Source organism: Protopterus annectens, chromosome 6.part0 (genome assembly GCF_019279795.1).
Source record: "Protopterus annectens isolate FY-2018-M chromosome 6.part0, PAN1.0, whole genome shotgun sequence".
Lineage (NCBI taxonomy): Eukaryota > Metazoa > Chordata > Ceratodontiformes > Protopteridae > Protopterus > Protopterus annectens.
This window is the reverse complement of record NC_056737.1, coordinates 924,105,564-924,127,719: the sequence shown is the minus strand read 5'-3', so window position 1 is coordinate 924,127,719 and position 22,156 is coordinate 924,105,564.

Here is a 22,156-nt window from a genome sequence, read left to right as displayed (position 1 = left end):
TTTAGAGATCTTATACCCACAGGAAGCATACTTTTGAAACCCATTTGGTTTCTCAGCTGTGACATTACACTGATTTTTGACAAAAAGCTGAGAAGCAATTCTAGAAATGAAAGGAAGAGAAAAAGAAAGTTTTTTTTTTCTACTGCCAACAATGGTAGGTAAAGAAAATACCTTCTAGAGGGTAGAAACAAAAGGGAGGAAAAAGTATCAACAATAGTAATGTCAGCTACCTTGAGGTAGAAAAGAAAGAGAAAAAAACTACTGCAAGGAAAAAACTCTAAAACTTACAAGAGTAGGTAATGAAGTTGGGTGAAGTAGAAAATACTAAGCTTTAGACAAAAGATTTAGAAATCAAAATTACAGTACGGAAAACACACAGAAAAAAAGCTCTCTAAGAAGGATCTGCATCTGTAGCGATATGGGAGCAAATGAGATCTGAGGTATAGCAGGTTGACTGGGGCATTATGAATAGAGGGAGGATCTTGAGAGTTGGATCCAAGAGTCTAGTAAAATCATCCAAGTCGGATCCAAGAGTGGATCCAAGACCCAATCATTGAGGAACGAATGAAAAGGACGTGAGATATACATATATGATACACCCCCAGTTTGTTTCTTTTCTTGGCAACAAGAAAAACCTGGAGTAGAAATCTTTTCCTTTTTGATTTGGTGGAACACATTCTGATGTTCTGCAAAGAATAGGTGTGCCAAATTCTGCCAGTATTGTGGGACTTGAGAAACTGAATGTTGAAAAGGGAGTTTTTGATGGAGCATGTAGCCTTCCTGAATGATTTTCAAAACCCAGGTGTCTGCTGTGATCTTCTTCAAAAGGGGAAGACTTGCATAAAGTGTGTTTGGAAGACTGGAATAGGGAAGGCCGAGGTAGAGGAGACAGAATATAGTCAGAAGCTGGATAGTTTGTTCAGGAAGGATTTTTTTGCTCCCTTGAAATAAGTTTTTAGCTTTGTCTTGCCATATCGTTTTACTTTTATTTTACAATTTGAAAACCAGGCAAGTGATTTGGTCTACTGATCTTTTTTTTCAGTTGCAATCCAGGTACTGACATAAAGAATAACTGGAAAGATACATTAAGAGAACTGTAGTTGCTAAGCATTTGCGTAATATCTGTTAAACATAGTAGGTGTAGGAAGTAGTCTTTGTAAAACAGACTTGGTTCAAATATTTACAAAAATGGAAAATTAACAATATCTGCAGCTGTTAGTGTAACACAGACCTAGACAATGTCAAGAAAGCAGATGCACTAGGATTCACTACATAATATTTTACTTTTAAAAGCTCCTATTATTTGAAATGTTTTTATATCAGTAGGTAGTTGGCTCTATGTGGCAGGTCTTGTTCTTGACATGATCAAGAAGTCAGAAGGTCTGCATGTTTCTCAACAACTTCAATGGGTATATCCAACTCTGACTGGGTAGACAGGAAGCCAAAGAAGTGCTTTCTTCTTTCAGTTTCAAAATTATTTCTTCAGTTTTGTGGGGATGTCCATGGTGGGAGTTTCTGTGGATGGTGTATTGTGTAAGAGATATAAGCAGTTTATTCTCCAGATAAAAGATTAAAAGAAGAAAGATGGCTCCTTAAAGATTTGGGATGAAAGCCTGGCAAATGTTACAGTCCCTAATTTTACGCTTAGGTCCTAAACAAAAAAAGACACTGAGTGCCTGTCTCTGTTAACGTTATCAAAGACAGGCAAATGCCTTACAAACTTCCTATATATAAAATAGAAAAATTAAGAAGAGTCCCCAATGGGGCACTTGACTTTCACTTGCAGTAACAATCTGGATTCTTCAGAATGGTTGGCTGACCAAGGAATCGATGATGCACTGCTTCCTGAACTGGTGTCAAGAAAGGTGTGGGGGTCTGGCACCTGTACATGCCTTATGTACCAGCACACAGCCCTTGTGCCTAGTTCTAAGGCTGGACATCAGAAGGAAGAGGAAGATGTGCCTAAGCTTTGGCATATTGGCCAGACATATGGTATCCTTGGCAGGATACACCCCATTTGTCAGCAATACTGTAACAGTGATATAATAATGAACATCTACTCACAGTACCCTAAGAATATTAAAAGTTAATATTTTGAAACTTCTACAGTCACCAAGAGAAAATATAAAATAATTCAACAGCTGCATTGACATTTTGTTCTATGAGCCATTCAAAGGTTCTGCTTAATTTTAACAAAGACAAAAATAATGATGTCTGATCTATTGACCAAGCTGTCCATTTTTCATCTAACCATAATGAAACATCAACAAGCACAGAGTACATGAAAGCAGTACTGTGAGAGGATGCACCTATTTGCATTCTCCAGTGTGGAGGATCTGCCTCACCCTGTAATCTTTAAATATGATGATTTTGAGACTACAATAACTTGGAATAAAGGGAAATACAAGTAGCCCCATTCTTCTGCTGGTACAACCTTGCAAGTTGTACATTTAGAAACATGTGAAGATGAGGGGGTATACAAATTCGTACCTACAAAAGGCATGTAGATAAGGATTAGTCTTGGTTTACTGCATTGAGGTGGGAAATTAGGTGAAAGCTAAGATCATCCAAGGTAAATTAAACTTTGAAATCACAGTAATCCCTCATTCAGCTATCTGAACTCCATTTGCTTATCCAGTAATTTCCTGGATTCTACCACACAAATGATTTCAAACATGGTGCCTTATGATGATTTCTTCAAATTAACAACACTGTAACAACTTAGATTTAATTAGGTACAGTGAGCTATTTATTTATTTGTGTTTTTATTTATCATTTGAGTAAATGGATTAACTCAATGGATGCCAGCTTCAGGCATGATTGTTTCTAAGAGAAAACAGTGACAAAGTACATTAAATAAGGCAGGTAACAAGGACAATAATATAAATTAAATGAATTAGATAAGAAGTAAGATAAGATTAAACCCCAGCTACGGACATATGATGCAAGAGTAAACAGGTGTTGGGCGAATAAAAACCTGCCAAAGACTGAGTCATCACAGATTCATAGTCAAAAATACTATGTCACATATTAACAGACAATTTCTTATTGAAGGGCAGTGAATTCAGGAATTCAATACTCCTTGACCTGCAATGACCTTGGTATTGAAGGATACAAGACACAGCACTACATTCCTGCACTTGGTGATGTATACAGCCCAGCCCCTCCATTAACCCCCCTCACATACACAACAAAAGTGCATCTGATGGCGTTTGATGAAAGGTTTTTCAATAGCTACGGCTTAATGAAACTTACATTGATAAGGATGACTTTATCAAACGGACTTATTAAAAAAAAATCAGCAAAATGACATATTTATGTGAAATACCAAATTTATGTTAAAGGTGAAGCACAGCATTGGAATAACAACACAAATCCTATATGTGCTTACAAGTAAGTTTAGATTAAAATTTCACTCTGTCTAAGATGGCTCTATGGTGCAGTGAGATAAAACCATGTCTGCCATCCTTACAATCTGTGACTAGGCACTGTAGGAATCAAGGACAGCAAACTGGAAATGTTTGGCCAATGTTGGCTCACTCATCCTGGGTGGAGACAGGGAGGGCATCCTGGTGTATCACTGGATCCAAGTGGGTACAGGAGACCCAGCAACCTGCAATCAGGTCAACATGTCTGCACCCATCAAACTGGGGATACATAAGGGCAGCCACATGGCAAAGCACACATGTCACAGGCATACCTCTCAAATGTACAGATTTTCGCAGAATGCCCAGACTTTTGCCTCATATTTTTGGACTGCTCCTCATAAAATTTTGGTTTTCTGGCAAATCATTAAGGACTAACGTCAGAAAATAATGACAGATGTTTGAGTTACAGACTTCATACTCTTAGAAAATTCATGCTAATCTAAAATCTGTTATTCTATCAATTTTCTGTTTGTAAGAGCAATATTTAAAAGGTATCCATATTTTTGAGCCTTTGTCCCCCCAATATATATGGCTTTGTCCAGATTTCTTTGTCTTAGAAGTTGAAAGGTATGGTCACAGGTATGGCATTATGGAAGCTTGTGAATACTGTGCTGCCCCAGGGACTTGTTCATAAGCTGGGGGAGGGGGTCTACCTTCTATGACTGCCCAGATGACAGTCAATTCTGACTGACTCCTGTCCCAAGCCACTCATACATCAGTTTGGTGGCACTGCAGAAATTTCTGGTGGGCACTGGGAAACCCCTCAACGAGTGATGCAGGGTGCTAGTAGTTAGATTAGAGGGATACATAGATAACAGTCCACAAAAGATAGGACAGATAGTCAGCAGGCAGTGAGTCAAAAAAAGATCTGTAAGAAAAAAATTTGTATACACTTATAAAGTCAGCTCAATATTTGTTTACCTATTTCTAACAAAATGGTAGGTACACAGGAGTAAAATCACTCATTCAAAACAATACACAATACCAGCTTATCACTTCCTAAAAAAGATAACAGAATATGAGTGAGACTGAAAAGTACACAAGGAATTACCAATCATTCCTTAAAAGTTTATTAGAGCCATTCAGGGTTAACTTTAATAACGAGTAATACTAATAAAAAACAAAATGATACTAAGAGACACAAAGCAATAACATATAACAGTAGAAAAAGACGTGTAAAATAGTGGGTAAAGAGCACAAAATGCCAAATGTTAAGAATTGGACCCTTGTTCTTAGTGCACATCACTACTCAGTTGGGTTCCACTTTATGTAATCTATGGAATCTCAGCATAAGCTATGAAAACTAGGCATATATTGCAAACATCTAGTGGTATTCTAATGAGCATGTTATCATGCTCTGCACAATTAATGATGGGGCATTTGGAAGATGAGTTTTCTCTCCAATGAACATTTGTTTAAAAAAAGCAAAGAAATTTCTTAGTAAACAGTGAGCAAGAAAGTACAGATGCACAAATTCTACTTCCACGTAAGAGTAGATGTTCGAATTTCACACTGCCTCAGTGGCATATGGGTTCTGTGCCTGCATAAACCCAAACTGGCAGCTTACCAGAGTTCAGAATTCCCTTTTCTGACTCCTTGTGATAGGGGATCAGCTAAACCTCTCCCATCAGGGGAAGCCTAATCCCTGTCAAGAGAAGTGAGTTGTTCAGGCTTTTAGTGCTAAGTAAGAGCCATGAAGAACCAGAAACATGAATTGCCTGAAACCAACCAATTCCCAGCCAAAAAACACCAACACAAAACAACCAAAGCCAGCCAACAACACAACAAGGTTGGATACCATTGAATTATACATATATAAAATAATGGAGGTAGAGGGTGGGTGCTGCCACTGGAACAGTGTGAATATTGAACATCTACTGTTACAGGGAAGTAGGACGTATGCAGCTGTACTATGTTCATCACTCACACTGCGTCAGTGGCATATGGCTTGATTTTTAAAGCTTACCCTAGCTGGGAGGAGGAAGGATAAGGATCCAGAAGCTCCTGGGGAATGGTCCTTGCAAAGCCTGCTCTGGAACTTGAGAAGGTATACAACTTGTAGTGCTTCATAAATATATGAACAGAAGACTAGGTTGCTTCCTCTGAAATGCTTCTAGAGTCCACTCCTCTTCAATATGCCAGCAAAGAAAATAAGGCTCAGGTGGAATATGCCTTAACCTTACCTTGAATAGATTTATCATAGTGAGCGTAACAAAAACCAACAGCAGAGGACAACCAAGGAGCAATCATTTACTTAGAGACCGTTTGAAACTTCTTAGCCCCAGAATATGAAATAAACATCTGTTTAGCCATCCTGGAGGGCTTAGTTCTATCAAGATAGTACCTGAGCTACCAGTGCACATCCAAGGTATAAAGAATCTACTCTCATAGGGTCATAGGTTCACAGATGTACAGTAGGCTAAAAACCTCTTGGGCCCTTATAAGCCTAGCAGTGCAACCCAAATGAGACCCATAAGTTTGATTTATATAGGTGGTGATTTACTGACTGCATCTGTTCATCAGAGACATAGCAGCCAGACAGGGGTTAATTTTCGATTACTCATCCATTGGTCCAAGTTGAGCTTAAACAGGGATACAGACGAACTCTGCTTCACATGGATAGGGAGCCTGTTCCAGAGAATGAGAATTCTTTGAGAAAATTATCCATCATTCCAACATGACCTATTTATGTCACAAGCAAAATTGTCTTTTAATCTAGTACTTCTGATGCTGTTTCTTTTGCAGATGTGTAAAAGGATCATCAAAACAGGGTCCAGGGATGCCTTGTAAGCCAGGCAAAGATCACCTCTCAGAATTCTGTACGATACAGAGTAAAGAGACAGGGCTTTGAGGTGATCAGTGTAGGACATTGCATTTACTCCTTGTATTCTTTTAGTAAGGAACTCATGTGGACATTCCAATTGCTGCATATATCTGGACAAGTACACACTGAAGGGCATTACACTCTATGATGGGTCTGATGAGGGTGGAGTACAGTGGTGTGATGACCTCTCTGGACCTAGATGCCATGCTCTTACTAATAAGTTGAGCAACATAGAAGGATTTTCTTACTACCTTGTACACGTTTGTTGAAGGCTTGGTTACTATCTAAAATGAGTTCCCAGATCTCCGACTAGTGAATTAACTTTTAAGGGTGTTTTACTGATGACGTAGTTACCCGTGGTGGTAGACTTCCCAAAAGGTAGTATAATGCATTTCTTGGTATTCAGTTTTAAGCCATGGCTTTGGCACCAACAGTTTGTATTAAACCTTCCTGAAGCGTGTTCTCATCTTCTGGGGGATTCAATGACTGCTCTCAGTTTGCAATCATCTGTGAAGCTGGTTAGCCAAAGGCCTTTGACATTGACTTTAACATCTGAGAAGTGGATGCCAAAGAGGAGTGGTCCCAGCACAGAGCCATGGGGGACTCCACTGATGCCTTTGTGGAAGTAGCCTGACCAGTTCTAACCTCCTGCATCCTATCAGTGAGCCAGCTAGCTATCCAGTTTGTTATAAAGGAAGTTTATACCTAGTTCTGCGAGTTTGTTGACACTGCCTAACTGCAGCATTTTTTCAAGTGCTTTAACAAGATCTACACAGGCAGTATGCACCATTTTCCCCTCATCCTCTGCATTAGTGACCCTTTCAACGAAGCCTCCCCAAGATTCAGTAGGCATGACCTTCCTTTGACAATGCCAAACTGATATGGCTCCAGAGTCTGAAGGTCTGCAAAGTCCTTGTTGATAATTTCCATGATAATTCTTTACATGGCTTTGAAAATAAGACTAGTCAGACAAGTGGGTCTGTAGTTTCCAGGATCTGTTGAAGGTCATCCCTTATGAAGGGGGATGATCTTTGCATTCCTCCATTCACACGGCACAAAACCTGTTTAAAGACTATAGTTATATAATGACTCCAGGGGTTCTGATAAGTCATATTTTAGACTTTTCAGAGGCATCCTGGGATATTATCAGGGCCTTCTAATGCCCTGTTCTTGGCTTTAGCGAGTACAGCCATCACATGCTCCCTACTTACAGTTGGAGGGGTTACACTTGAGAGCTATCCCCTAATTTTAGGTTCCAGAAAGAAAAAAAGAGAGATTGATGGTTTGATTCAGGGTAAATTCAGGAACAATTTTTAACATTAAAGAAAGATTAGTGCGTAAAAAAACCCTGTCCTTGTGGAAAATCAAATACAGTTGGCCTACCATGAGAGCTTGCAGCGCAGACATTTGCCTTGCAGATGTCAGAGTAATAAGCAAAACTGTTTTCTGAGTGATGAATTTTATATCAGCCTGAAAGGCAGATTCAAAAGGGGATAAGGTCAATTTTTCCAGAACAAAGTGGAGATCTCAAGTAGGAGGACTGTGCTTTCGAGGGGGGTCTCAAGCGCAACACTCCTTTCATAAACTGTTTGACCATAAAAATACACAAAGGAGGGGGATCCATGGACAGACAAGCTAATGCAGCTGCAAAATACACCTTGACAGATGTATAAGATAAGCCATCATTGAGTAGTTCACACAAATATTTCAAACAATTGGAATAAACACCATACTGGGCCCTCTGTTATCAGTTAGGCATCACCTAAAAAAACTTCTTCCTCTTATAAAAGTAACATTTTCTAGTTGCAGGTTTTCTTGACTTCTTCAGTACCTGCTGCACATCCTCATGGTACAGGTGCCTAAAAAGTATCAAGATACAATCATCAATGTTGTCAATAGTAACTGTTCTAATCTGGGGTGCACCAGTCGTCCCTGACAAGGTATGAGCAAATCTAGAGTGTGAGGAAGCTTGTGGTAACTTCCCTTGGTGAATTTCATTAAAAAGGATAACCAAATTTGCCTGGGCCAAAAGGTAGTCATCACAATGATCTCTGTTAATTCTTCCTGAATGCTCAGAACTACCTTGGGTATCAGTGAAAAGGGTGGAAATGCATAATGAAACGTTCCCACCCAAGGGATTGAGAATGCGTCTGTCCTCAAAGCATAGCTGCAAGGATGTCTTGAACAAATTTTTTCCATCTGTCTGTTTTGAAAGGAGGAAAACAGATTTATGTGAGGTGATTCCCACATCTGGACAAAATTCTGGAAGACCACTGTCCTAAGTTTTCCACTCTTGATGGTCTGTCCGGGATCTGCTTAGTCTGTCTGTCACAATGTTTTGCTCTGACAGGATGACTGAGGCTTGAAGCATCAGAGAATGCTATAAGGCTAGCTCCCAATCCAGGACATCACTGCCAACTGGCAAAGAAGGCATGACTTTGTACCCTTTCGTTTGCTCAGAAACCACATGATAGTGGTGTTGTCTGTGACCACTGGAAGGGGTCCTGGAGACCAGAAATGGTGAAGAACGTTTAAGGCTTGAATCACTGCTAACATTTCTTTGATATGTATGTGCTTTGTAGCATTCAAAGGGCCTCATTCACATTGCACTTAAGCTCCCCGGGACACTGCTCCCCAAGCAAAATCTGACAAGTCCATCTGCACTGACTGAAATGGTGTCTACGCTGATAAGGGTAGGCATGGATTGAGAGAGATCTGCTCCCTCCACCACTGTAATTCTCATTTCACAAATTCTAGCACTGATACCTGGAAATCTACAGGATGCCACTGCCAGAACCAACAATTTTTTAAGTACAATTGAATCTTTCTCATATGTAGTCTGGCCAGTGGTATTATGGTGATTATAGATACTACAAGACCTAGAATTTTGAGAACCTTTCTTGTAGAGGCAGTTCTTGAAGACAAAAATCCTTGAAAATGCCCTGGTAAGTCAGGACTTTGTCTTTGAGAGGATGTAAGACAGTACATTTGTAGGTTCAACTTGAAGCCCAGATGAACTAGAATGTCTAATGATTCTGCACATCTGGAAACAAACTCTCCATAAATCAGCAAGTTGCCTAAATCAGGGAAAACAAGGATGTTCTGCGTCCTGCAGAAGCAACCACTTGAGCCATGCACTTCATGAATATTCAGGGCGCTGCAGATAGCCCAAAGGGTAATACAGAAAACTGATAATGTGATCCAAACACAGCAAATCTCAGATATTTCTGAAGTTGGGAGCAATTGGAATGTGATAAGCATCTTTCAGATCTAGAGCCATTTGCAGGGCGAGCATTTTGAATTTGGGTACTTTCAGAAAAGTATTTAGGTAAGACAACTCTAACACTGATGTTCATGATTACACCTTTTTGCGCAAAAAAGATTCTGGAGTTAAATCCTTTTCCTTTTTTGTGGTGCAGCAATTGGTTCTATAAGCCCTGCTTGCAACATGTGAAAGAGTACAGGAGAGAATAGATGTGTGTAGGCTGGCGGGTGCAGAAGGATTCCCCTGAAGGGAGGAGGATTTTCTCTCCACTGTCAAGAGTATCCTCTTTGAATTCTTCTCATCACCCATTTGTCTGAGATTATTTGTGGGGAAAGAAGAGGAAGAACAGGAGGGAAGGAAGGCTTGCCCAAGTCTCGGCACAGCCAATCTTTAGCAGGGGATTGATCCTTTTTGAGAAAGAAACCCCTTTTATTTGGATTGGAAGCCTTATCTTGCAGCTTTGTCAAGCATCTCAGTCAATTATTGTAATATCTGAGGAATATGCGGTTCTGCTGTACCAGTTCTTTGTGCTTGATTCCAAGCACAGAATCTCTTCCATTTGTTAGCATAAGATTTTCTAGTACTAGGCCTTCTGGCTTCCAAAATGACATCCATCACAGCTTTACTGAGAGGTGTAATTTGCATTATTAGATGATTAACCATGCTGCCAGGTTCAGAGTCTGTAGTTGATTGCGCAGGATCTGATTGTTTTGCTGGGACAGTAGCTGTGGTTTTTGAGGCAAGGTCCAAGCTGGGTATTGAGACAAGTTCCTTAGGACTGGGTGCCAGTATTGGCGGGGCCAGTCTGGGGCAATTAATATCATCTTTGGCTTCTCTTGTCTGACTTTTAGGAGGACCTTGGGTAGAAGAGGCAGAGGAGGAAAGGCGTAAACTGATAGGTTTTTCCAACTGAAGGATAGGGCGTCCACTTTCCATGCTTGTCTGTGATAAGTCCTTGTGCAGAATCTTTCCAATTGATAATTTCGAGGAGAGGCAAATAGATTTATGTCTGGGCTCCCCCATTTCTCTGTTATCATGCTGAAGACTTGTGGATTTAGTTTCCACTCATGAGGATCCATAAGGTTTCTGCTTAAATCGTCTGTTAGAGTGTTTTGTTTTCCTGGCAGGAATTGAGCTTGAAGATGTATTTGGTAGGTCAAAGCTGTGTCCCACAGTGCCATGGCTAATCTGCAAAGGGGGTATGAGTGTATGCCCCCTTGCTTGTTTATATACCACATGACTGTGGTGTTGTCCATCTTTATCAGGAGTTGTCCTGGATAAAGTAAGTCCTTGAAGGCTGTTAGGGCATTTTGAACAGCTAGCATCTCTTTCTGGTTGATATGTAGATGCATTTGTTTTGGTGCCCATATGCCCTGAATGCATCTTCCTGCCATGTGGGCTCCCCAGGCATAATCTGATGCATCTGATGATAAGGTTTGGCTGGCAGGGGGTAGAGTGAAGGACCATCCCATGTTTTGGTGACAGGCCTTTGCCCACCATAGAAACTCCTGTTGCAGGCAGGGAATGAGAGGAATCATTGTTTCCAGACTGTGTGAATGTTGACTCCATAAGCTTTTTAGGTACCACTGAGGTTTCCTCATATGCAATCTTGCATATGGAATCAGTAGGATGCAGGATGCCATGAAGCCCAGAGCCTGCAGAATTTGTCTTGCAGAAGACTGTGCTTTTGTTGCCATCAGTTTGAAGTAAGTAGTCAGTTGTCTTTGTTTGTCTGGCATGAGGTAAGCCATCTGGGCAGTTGTATTCAAGCTTGCACCCAGGAATGTTATCTTTTGAGAGGGTACCAGTTGTGATTTCTTTTCGTTTATTGTGTAACCTAGGCATGTTAGAAGTCTTTTCACAAATGCCAGGTGTTGAAGAAGAGTGTCCTTGTTCTCTGCTTGAATGAGACAGTTGTCCAAGTAAGGCTATATCTGTATGCTTCTTTGTCTGTAAAATGCAATTACTGGTGCCAGGCACTTTGTAAAGACCCTGGGTGCAGTAGATAAGCCAAAGGGCAGTGCAGAGAATTGGTAATGCATTAAGCCAGCCTTGAATCTGAGGCATCTCCTGCACGATTGTCTTATTGGGACATGCAGGTATGCCTCTTTTAGGTCTAACGTCACCAGCCAAGCATTCTTGTCCAGCATAGGCAGAAGCTGCTACAAAGTCAGCATTTTGAATTTTGGAATGTCCAGGTATGTGTTCAAAATAGATAAATCCAGTATTGGCCACCAGGCCTTGTCTTTTCTGGGTACCAAGAACAGTCCTGAGTAAAAACCTTGTCCTTTTTCCTGTTCTGGTACTGTCTGAATGGCCCTCATATCCATGAGTGACGTAACCTGTTTCTGTGCCTCTGCCCATTCATTTTTTGGCAGATCTGGCCAACCATTTGCCATTGGCAGAGTGTGGAAATGGAATCCGTATCCCTGTGATACGATGTTTAGTACCCACTTGTCCTGGGTTATTAACTGCCAATTTTGAGCAAAAAGTGCTAATTTTCCCCCCATGGGTGCTGCCAAAAGATAAGTACTTGGTGTAGGCAGAGAGAGGTAATTGGGATTGCGTTCTGTAGGTTTGCGCTTTATCTCCTCCAGTTTTGGTGGTGGATGCTCCCCATTGCTTTGACCTATATGGGTCTTGTGCCTGGTATCTGGAACCTTTGCCCCTTTGAGCTCTGTCTGACACAGGAAAGGACCAATTTTTTTGTAGGCCAGTGTCTTCTGAATCTTGGTGGCTGCACTTGTAAGAAGTCTTTAACAGTTTGCATAGACTTAGCTTTGTCTTCCATTTTCTTTAAAACCTCTTCTGCTTTAATACCAAACAGAGAATCATGCTGTAAAGGTGCATCTAACAATTTAGCTTTAACATGGTCAAGCAAATTTTGTTCCTTTAACCAGGCATGCCTCCTAATCACAGATCCAGTAACTGCGGCACTGCAGGAGGCCTCTAAAGAATCAAAATCACATTGCAAAGTATGCTTTCCAACTTGTTCAGCTGCATGCAATAATTCCTGCAATTCTTCATTTTCTGCACATTCTGAAATCAACATCATTTTCTGTTTCAGCAATCCCATAACATGTTGTTGGTACTTAAGCATATGAAATTGACAGTTTAAGGCCCTGATTGCCAAGGTTGCAGATGTATAAACCTTTTTTCCCCATCTGTCCAGTGCCCTGGAATCTCTGTCAGAGGGGGTAGAATTTTTTGCTGATGAGGTATTAACTCCCTTTGGGCCCTGTGAAATAGTTTCAGGATCAGCAGCAGGGTTTCTAAATAAAAATTTATTTGAGTCAGGGACCCTGTAATATCTATCAGGCTTACTGGTAGCCGGAGGTAAGGAATCAGGGGTCAAACTTGACTCCGAAAACACATCATCCACAATGTCTAAAACAGGGGCAATGGCTAAAGGCTTGTGTTGAGGGAGAAGAAGGAAATCCCTGAACCTCTTTTTTGATTCTGAGAAGTCTTGACTCTCCCAGTGAAAATGCCTCCTCAAAGTATGCAAGGTTTCTCCAAATGAATAGTCCTCAGGAGGAAATGCCGATGGAATAGACTCCTCAGCATCAGAATCTTCATAGGGAGGTATAGATAATTCCCGATCAGAAGAGGAATCAGAAGAAATAGAAACCTGGTCTGAAGATTCATAATCAGTGTCTTGCCTAGGTCTCTTATCTGGAGGGGGATGGGTACCCCTGATCAAGGTAATAAGGTCTTCAGACATTTTGATCATCTGTTTTTTAGGCATATAGGCCTGTGCAAGTGGCTCATGCGTCAGTTTTTTAGTTTTAGAAGTTGCTTTTGTCTTTGGTTTTGCAGCTGTAGTCGGTTTAATATACAAATGTTGAGGTCTGAATACACCCTCAGAAGCCAGTGCCTGCTCAGCAGCTCCGGACCAATACCTTGAGTATCTTGCGGCATGCCGGACTCCACATGGGTGTCGGTAGAGGCCTGCGACTCGAAGGTAGTGGGCATCAGGGGCTGCGAAAGCGCCTCACTGAGTACCGGCGAACCGGCGAACCGGCGCCTGGTTTAGGAGAAGCTTTGTCGTCGGTTTTGGATCTCGACTGCCTTTCTCTGTCCTTTTCTTTGCGTTTTTTATGTACTCCGGTAGTCGGATTGCTATCCAACGACATTTCTGGGTAGTTAAATCTGTTTCCCAAATACTTTGATGCAAACATATACCGACACTTAATAGTGCGTTGATTAAATCTAGCACAAAACCGACAGCCAGGCACATTGCGATCAGGGCCTAGGCAAAGAATACAGTATAAATGGAAATCCTTATGAGGTATTTGCTTCCCACAAGTAATACAATTATTACCTTTTTCTGACATCGGTAAAAAGCAAGAAAAAAGTTTCCCCAATGGGGTACTTAGCTTTAGTGAAGACTTCGGTTCTGAAACTCAAATTCGAATATTTCAGTAGTTGGCCGACTGGCACTTGCGAAATGCTTCTACTTCGGGCACCGCGTGGCAAGAAAGACTAAAGAAAATGGCATTGGCTGCATGTTTTATACCCCTGATGACCTGACGTCATGGAAGAGAAGACAGCAACCGACGCAGGACCCAAGACTTTGGAATTCAGGCCGACTGAGGGCAACCTGCCAGCAGATTACCCAAATGTAATGACTGCAACAGTGAAACACGAAGAACATCATTTGGAATCTCACCCTCAATGGAATCAAAACCTTTGACAATCTCTGCAGCAGCAACATATTTTTTCCAGGGAAATACATCTCTAAGCCTAGCTAGCATCTGTGAAAAAGTAAACACTTGTTTGGGGTTTTGAATCTGTTAATCTTCCAAAGAATCAGACTGGATGGACTCAGAGTGTTCACTATTAACTGCATCAGAGTCCCCATTAAAATCTGCTGCCACAGACTGATCTGTAGAGAAGGTAGCTCCACAGTCATTCTGAAAAGGAGCAGTCTCCGAGTTTAGCCGACTGTTAAACATTCTCAGCTAAAGAAACTACATCAGCCCTATACATGGTATTAACCCGATTATCTGCAGTATGGTAAAGTTTCTGTTTCTTTTTACTCTGAGCTACACTAGTGGACAAAATATTTGGGGACAGAGTATTATGGTTGGCAAGGAGTCTCTTACCCTGGCTCTCTCCTGCATCTAAAGGGTTTGGTTCTCCTGTACCTGAATCAGGTATGGAGGATGTGTCTGAACCCCCGTACAATACGGGGCTGCAGGCTTGCACCACAGGGTGACAGATGAAAGGGTAACTGGTCTGTTGGACAGTTTAAGGCAACAACATATTCACAAATCATAGCTTAAAGCATGTTTTTGTTGATTTTTTTCTTTTTAGGTGCAAGTGGATTCAATGGGGGGGGGGGGCTCAGTCATATCATGATCCATAAATTTAGGGATAAAACACCAACCAGAATAATACACTGACAGTATTAAGGACTGACTAAGGGCAGCAATAATAGAAAAGATAAACTATGTCCTCATACAGGAAACAGAGCTAAACTACATAAAATATAGCAGAAATAGCTTAAAAATATATAAGCTTTCTTCTACAACCTGCACTCTCTAGTAAAGATCACCACACATAGTCACAGTACCAAGTAAAATTCACTTGTCCAAACAGTGCCAAAAATCAAATGTATGCCCTTAGATCAAACAGAAGCAGCAAAACAGCATAAATGAACAATTACTTAAAAGATTCCCTTGTTGAAATGAAAAAAAAAAACTCCACAGAAAATACAAATAATTTGCAGTAAAATAACAACTTAACGATAAAAACAGCTATTGCATGTTAAATTAGTAGTAAATATAAATGAAGAAATAAGTGAAAAATGCAATGTTTTCCTTTCACAATTTCAAACTGAAGCAGATAATCAACAGAAATAACCGGGGTGATTAAATCTTGCCTGTACATGCACAAGGCAGTCCCTAGTATTAAACCGACAGGAGGGGGTCAAAGTGCAAAAGCTGGAAAATGTGAAAATGTAAAAGTATTTATATGTAAATAAAACAGTTTTACCTTTTAATATTGTAAATATGCACTACTCTGGACAAGTGCCATGAAGTCTTTTACATACACCTGAGTTACCCACAACTCAGGCAGATGGGATCTTGAATTCTACTACAGAACCTCAAACTTCAGCACACCAAGGAACCAAGACACCAACAATTAATGCCCAAAACACAGAAGGGGAAAAAGTTAAACTCTATGTGTTTTTTATTTCACAGGGATAAGCTTCTCTGCACCCCCTGATGTGGATGCCAGCCCTACACACCCCAAATTTACAGATGCCAGTTCTTCGGAACACCAATTCAAAGAAGGGAGAAATGTCCTACAACAAAGGAAGCACTGCGGGTGTAAACTTAGAAATTATACTGGGAGTGATTTCCTATGGAAAATGGATAACTGCTGGTATAAAGTTAGAAATTATTCAAACACTACACTGCTCACTTAAGTCCTGCCACCTTTTAAACCTCATTCCTCCCTTGTATGTACTGTTCCCATAATTGCCATTTGTTCCTATGTAGTTTTCTCCTACCCTTTTCTAACAATCTCAATTCCAGTTGTTTTATCTCTGTTACTATATTCACTACTTCTAGCATAGTTGGTTTAGATTTTGATTTCCATTTTCTAGTGACTGATTTTTGGCAGCTACCATAACTAGACACACCCAGGCCTTAACATCTCTAGAGAGTTCCAATTCTATATCATACCTCAGAAAAATCAATTCCCTTGTCAGACCAATCTGCCCACCTAGCATCTCTGATAGTGCATCCCGCAAGGAATCCTTAAAGTCTGCCAATTCACCACATTCCCAGAAAATATGTTCCCAATTACTTCTTTCTTCCCCATCACACCTCCAACATTTGCGGTCTGCCTGAGGAAAAATTCTCTGGAGTCTACTTGGGGTATAGAAATATCTATGCAAACATTTCAAAGCAAAAATCCTAAATCTTCTAGATTTTGTTGCATATTTGGGAGACATACATATAGCCTTCTATTCAGGCCTGAGTGGTGCAGCGGTTAGCTTTGTCGCCTCACAACAAGAGGTTATCTTGTTCAATTCTTGGCTGGAGCGCCTTCTGTGTGGAGTCTGCATGTCCTCCCCATGGTCGAGTGATGTCTAAAGACATGCAGGTAGGTCCGTGCGTGAATGGGTGGGCTTTCTTTGAAAATTGGGTGTTGGGCTGGCAACTTGGCACAGTAAAAATCCACTGCCAATCATTAGGGGACCGGAGTTCTGCTGTGGCGACCCCTAACCAGGAAAAAGCCGAAAAACAATTATTATCATTACATATGTCCTCCCATTGTTTCTTTGTGAAATTTTTATCCAATTTTTCTTCCCAATCCTTTCTAACCTCCTCTGATTGATTCTTGCAGTCATCATGAAATATGTTATATGCTCTATTAATTATTCTTTTTTTAATGGCAGCTTCTGTTCTAGATCCTACTAAACACTCTACTGATATTAACTCTCCAAATTGTTCTCTAATCAACTGTATGCTTGTTCATTTGAAAAGTTAAACTTTTAACTGTAGAATTTACTTAATATATTTTCTTCTCTTACCAATGTATAACTGACATTGACATTTTACTTATTTTCTATACCGTCATTTATTTGGAGAGTTTTTAGTTATTTCTTGTCATATTACTATGTTCACCACATATGTTGTAACCTCTTTACTATGTCTTATTTGTGTATTATACTTACTGTAATGTTTTTGTACAACTAGATGCCGGAGCTTTTCTCCCCAGGCCTCTGCTGAAAATGGACCTGGTCCAGTCGGAATTTCCTGGTTAACAAATGTAAAATAAATAAATAGTGCTGGTCTTTCATTTAAGACTGCCCTATTTCATTCTCTTTGCCTATACTTGCGATATCAATCCCTGATAGGGAAACCAATCTCTAACCTGCAGTCCAAATAAATCCTTGGCGTCTTCCTATTCTGTCATCTTTCCCTTTCTAGTTATTTGCTACAAATACCGTGGTTCCTTTGCCAGTTTTCTCCAATAAAATCCCAACCCCTTCTTGCCTATTGTCTACATCCCTTATTGCTATCATCCCTATCAGTAGAATCTCCTTTCTCCAATCCCATGTTGGCTGTTGGCTTAGTTCTTAGTATACTTTCTTCTACTTTACGGCTATAATATTATGTATGATTATTGTTATCCTCCTTAAAACCTGCATCCAAAATCCCAGTCTCTCCTTGTTTCTTCAGCTTCTCCCCTGTTTCATGATCACCCCTTTCCACTTTAAAATATAGTTTTCTGCTTGTGCTACGTATAGGAGTCTTAACTGTTTGGCTCTGAAATACCCCTTCAAATTGGGTAAACCCAATCTGCTCTGTTCTACTGGAAGAATCAGCTTATCCCACTTGACTCTTGCCATCTTCTCCTCCCAGTCCTTCAGCTCTTTATTAATTGCTATCCACAACTTCTCTGGGTGATAAAAATATGTCTGACCTGTGTATAAGACTAAAGGGACTAAAAACATTTTAACTGCTTGTACCTTATTATCCATATCCATATAACAAAGCTTCCATTTTCTCAGTTTTTGTATTATCTTTTGTTTAGTCTCTTCTCACATATCCTTAGCTACCACACTAGAATAATTTTCAATTCATACTCCTAAATACTTCATTTTATCATGTCCCCATATATATGGATATTCCTGAACTATTTCATGTGTGGGTACATAATTTACAGCTATTGCCTTTGTTTTAGCGTCATTAATTTTGTATCCTGAAAAGATCTGAAACTGTCTCAAAATGTACCACAACACTGTAATGTCTCTTTCTAGTTTTGTCAGGTATAAAAATAATATCATTTGCAAATAAAGTCATCTTTTCTTGACTACCACACCAATTATATCCTTGAATTTCTGAGTCCCTTATTTTCTCTGACAATGGTTCTAAATATAATACAAGTAATAGAGGGGAAAGAGGAAACCCCTGCCTGGTTCCTCTGCTCAAGCAGAAATTATCAAAGAGGACCCCACCCACTTTAATTTCTGCCTCCGATCCCTCATATATCTTCCTAAACAATGTTATAAGTGTTTTTCAGGAAATGCAAATGCTTCTATTGCCCTGCAGGCCCAGATTGAAAACCTTTTCCATTTACTATGGTAAACTTTTCTTGTTGACATTTTTTTTTTTTGTGATGAGGAAATAATACTGACTATTGCTGGGGAAAGCCTGGCATCTCTGGCTATAGTCAAAGTTGGAGAAACCATGCAGTTAATTTCATAGACTTATGGTCCAGAGGAGGCAATCTAGACGGATGAGTTAATAGGTTTGGATATTGATCCAACATCCATGGAGGATGTACTAGAAGAGGCCATATGTAAGGAAACCAAGTCTGTCGGGGCCAAAAGGGGGTGATGAAGATTACTCTGGCCTTGTACATTCTTGCTTTCTGTACGAATTTGTTTATTAGATGTAGAGGAGGAAAAGCATACAGGAGACCTGGGGTCAAATGCAAACTAGAGCATCCCTCAGTGACTCTCCCTGTGTAGAGATCAGGGCAAAATACCTGCTGCATTTGTTGTTCAGATAGTAAGCAAACAGGTCAGAGCAAGGTCAGCCCCACTGACTGAAAATAGTTTGTGTCACTGCAGGATTAAGGGACTACTCATGAGGCATCAGCATTATCCTGTTCAGTTTGCCCCCCAGTACACTGGAGGACCCTGGGATGTGCATTGCTATCAGAAAACATTGTAACGACATCACCCACCGCCAAAGACTCATGGCTTCCCGACAGAAGGGGTATGCTTGGGTCCCTCCCTGTTTAGTGATGTACCATACTGCAGTCATGTTGTCCACTTGTATCTAGATCACACCCTTGGGGAGGAGGTCATGAAAGACCTGCAACACTAGTAGGACCACTCTCATCTGCAAGACAATGATGTGAAGATTGGCCTGTGTTGTCGACTATGTGCTTTGGACCATCTTCCCTTTGAAATGCTCTCCCCAAGAAGGCATGTGTCCATGGTCACTGCTGCAAAGAGCAAATCCATCTGGAAAGGAAAGCCCTCTGTCATGGACGGTGATGTTATCCTCCAAGTAATGTGTTTTTTGAAGACCTGCGTAATCCAAATTTTTGAATGCAGAGGGTGTGTGGATTGAGATCACTGTACTGCTATGGTTCACTGCAGCACACTCATGAAAAATCTGACTAATGGAATCATTAAATTTGTGGATACAATGAGACCTGAGAGATGTAGGATTATTCTCTCTGGTGGTGTAGGGTGATGTACAACCTGAAAGGCTGTTAGATGAAGTGAATAGACCCTGGGCTGAGGGAGGCTGACTACTTGGACTTTTGTGTTCAGGTGGCATCCTAGGAATTGTATGGTTTGAGTTGGAGTCAGCTGACATTTTGTTAGGTTTATGGGGAGTCTTAATTTTAAAAGCACCTGGAATAGTATGTCCCAGTGTATGATGAGGAGATGGTTGGTGGAGGCAGTGAGGAGCCAGTCATCTAGATACAGGAAAATGTGGATACCCCAGTAGGCATAAGTGCAGCTACTACTGCCATGATCTTGGTGAACACCTTGAGGGCTGTGGTGAGACCGAATGGCAGCACTATGAATTGGAAGGTGTTGCTGTCTTGTCATGGTTGCAGGTGTCCTGGAGATCTGTAGAGTACATGCAATCATCCTTCTTCAGAAGAGGCAAAATGGACTGAGCTGTGACCATCCGGAATTTTGTCTGCATCATCAGCTGATTTAGATGACTGAGATCCAAAATGGGTCTGATGTCCCTGGTTTTCTTTGGTACCAAAAAGAACCTTGAATAGATTCCAGCTTCTAACTGGTCATGGGGGACAGGTTGCATTACGCTTTTCTTCTAGCAGCTTTGAAATTTCTATGGTTGCTGAGTCCCACTAACTAGGTGCAACATTGGGGACTATCTTCTTTTTCTGTGGTGGGAAGGAAAAGGGAATCAAATAGCCTCTGGATATTATTCTGAGCTCCAATGAATCTGATGTTATCATGTACCAGGCTTGAGGGTGCAAAGAAAGATTCCTCCGACTGCCTCCAGAGTACAGCAGTCGGGCAACCACTCAGGGGTGTTAAAATGTTTTCTTATAGAAAGATCCATAAAAACCTTGACTGTGCAGTCCATTTCTCTCTCTTGCATGTTGTACATCAAAACTACCACCTCCACTGCCATGGGAAGGTCTGTCAGCTTGGAAGTCCTGGAAAGTAGTCTGAGATTTGTGGAACCAGATCTTCTTCCCTGACTTCCGTTTCCTACAAAAACTCTTTTGTGGGATAGAGAAACATACTCCTACTGCAGAGATAGTCTTACCATCTTGCTGACTTCTGGTGAGTGTATCTTAATCCTCTGTCGGGTGAAGAAATGTATTCCCACTACAAAAAGAGTCTTACCAACTTGCTGACTTCTGGTAAGTGTACCCTTGCTTTTCAGTCCAAACAAGGTGGAGTCATCATAAGGGGCATTAACAAAGGACAACTTAAAGCCTACTGCAAAGTCAAAAAGCTATATCCATGCATGGCGATGCATGGTAATGCCACTGCCTGCTGTTCTGGCTGTACCATCAGCTACATTAGAGATCAGACACATGGCCACACTGGAGGAAGGTTGCAAGGTGTAATGCTGGGAATCCACTGTTTTTGAACATCTGCAGGCAACACTCACAAGAGTGACTTGGTGATTTCTTTAGTTAAGTCTCTCTTGAATCTTGTTAAATGAGCTAGGTAGTTCAGCGGCCTAAAGGTGAAAGTCACTGATGCATAGGTCTTTTCCCAAATCTGTCCACTGCCCTGGACTCTCTTGTTAGAGGAGAAAAACACAAGTTTTATTTTGATAGTTCTTTCTTAGCAGCTGCTGCCACTACAATAGCATCTACAGGTGGATCCAAACTCCAGGGCTTCCTATCATTTGGGGGCAGATAATATGAGATCAACTTTCTCTGATATGGGCTCCATCACATCAGGGTCCTTCCATGGCCACTGAGACATCAAATTTATAAGTAGATCAATGGAGGGTACCATCCAGAATGATGATGGTCCAGAACCACAGGCTTCCAAGAATACTGACTCATCCAGAGAAGGGTCTTGGGATGTCCATCCCCCCTTTCTGTTTCATCAACTCTAGGATGTCACCATAGGTTCATACTAGGCTATCTGCCCTAGGGCATTTATAAGCCTAGCCAGAGTGTGTTTGGCTTTCGCCACCCATTTTAAATTAATTTTGCTATGCCCTTTTTTGAGGTTAGTATACAGTGCCTCTGTCTAACAGTGACACAGAAGTGATACCCGGGGTAAACCTACGATCTCCCATCCACTCATCAAGATTCCTCTTGAAGAGAGTCAATGAGGGACTCTGCCTAACCTGGACTGGGATTTTATTCCAGAGTGAAGGGAGCCTCTGGGTTATGAATCTGTCCCTCCAGCATGTCCTATTTATTTCAGTGCTGAGGTTCAAGTCTCTCGAGCGCGTAGCTGGATGGGATTTGGATTTTCTGAGGTGCAGCATGTCCATTAATTCCGGGTTGGACATAGCTTTATACGTCAGGCACAGATCGCCTCTGAGCAGGCGGTATGCCACTGAGTAGAGCTGGAATTTCTTTAACCGGGCAGCATATGGCATCTGTTTGAGCCATTTGATCCTCTTGGTGAGGTACTTTTGG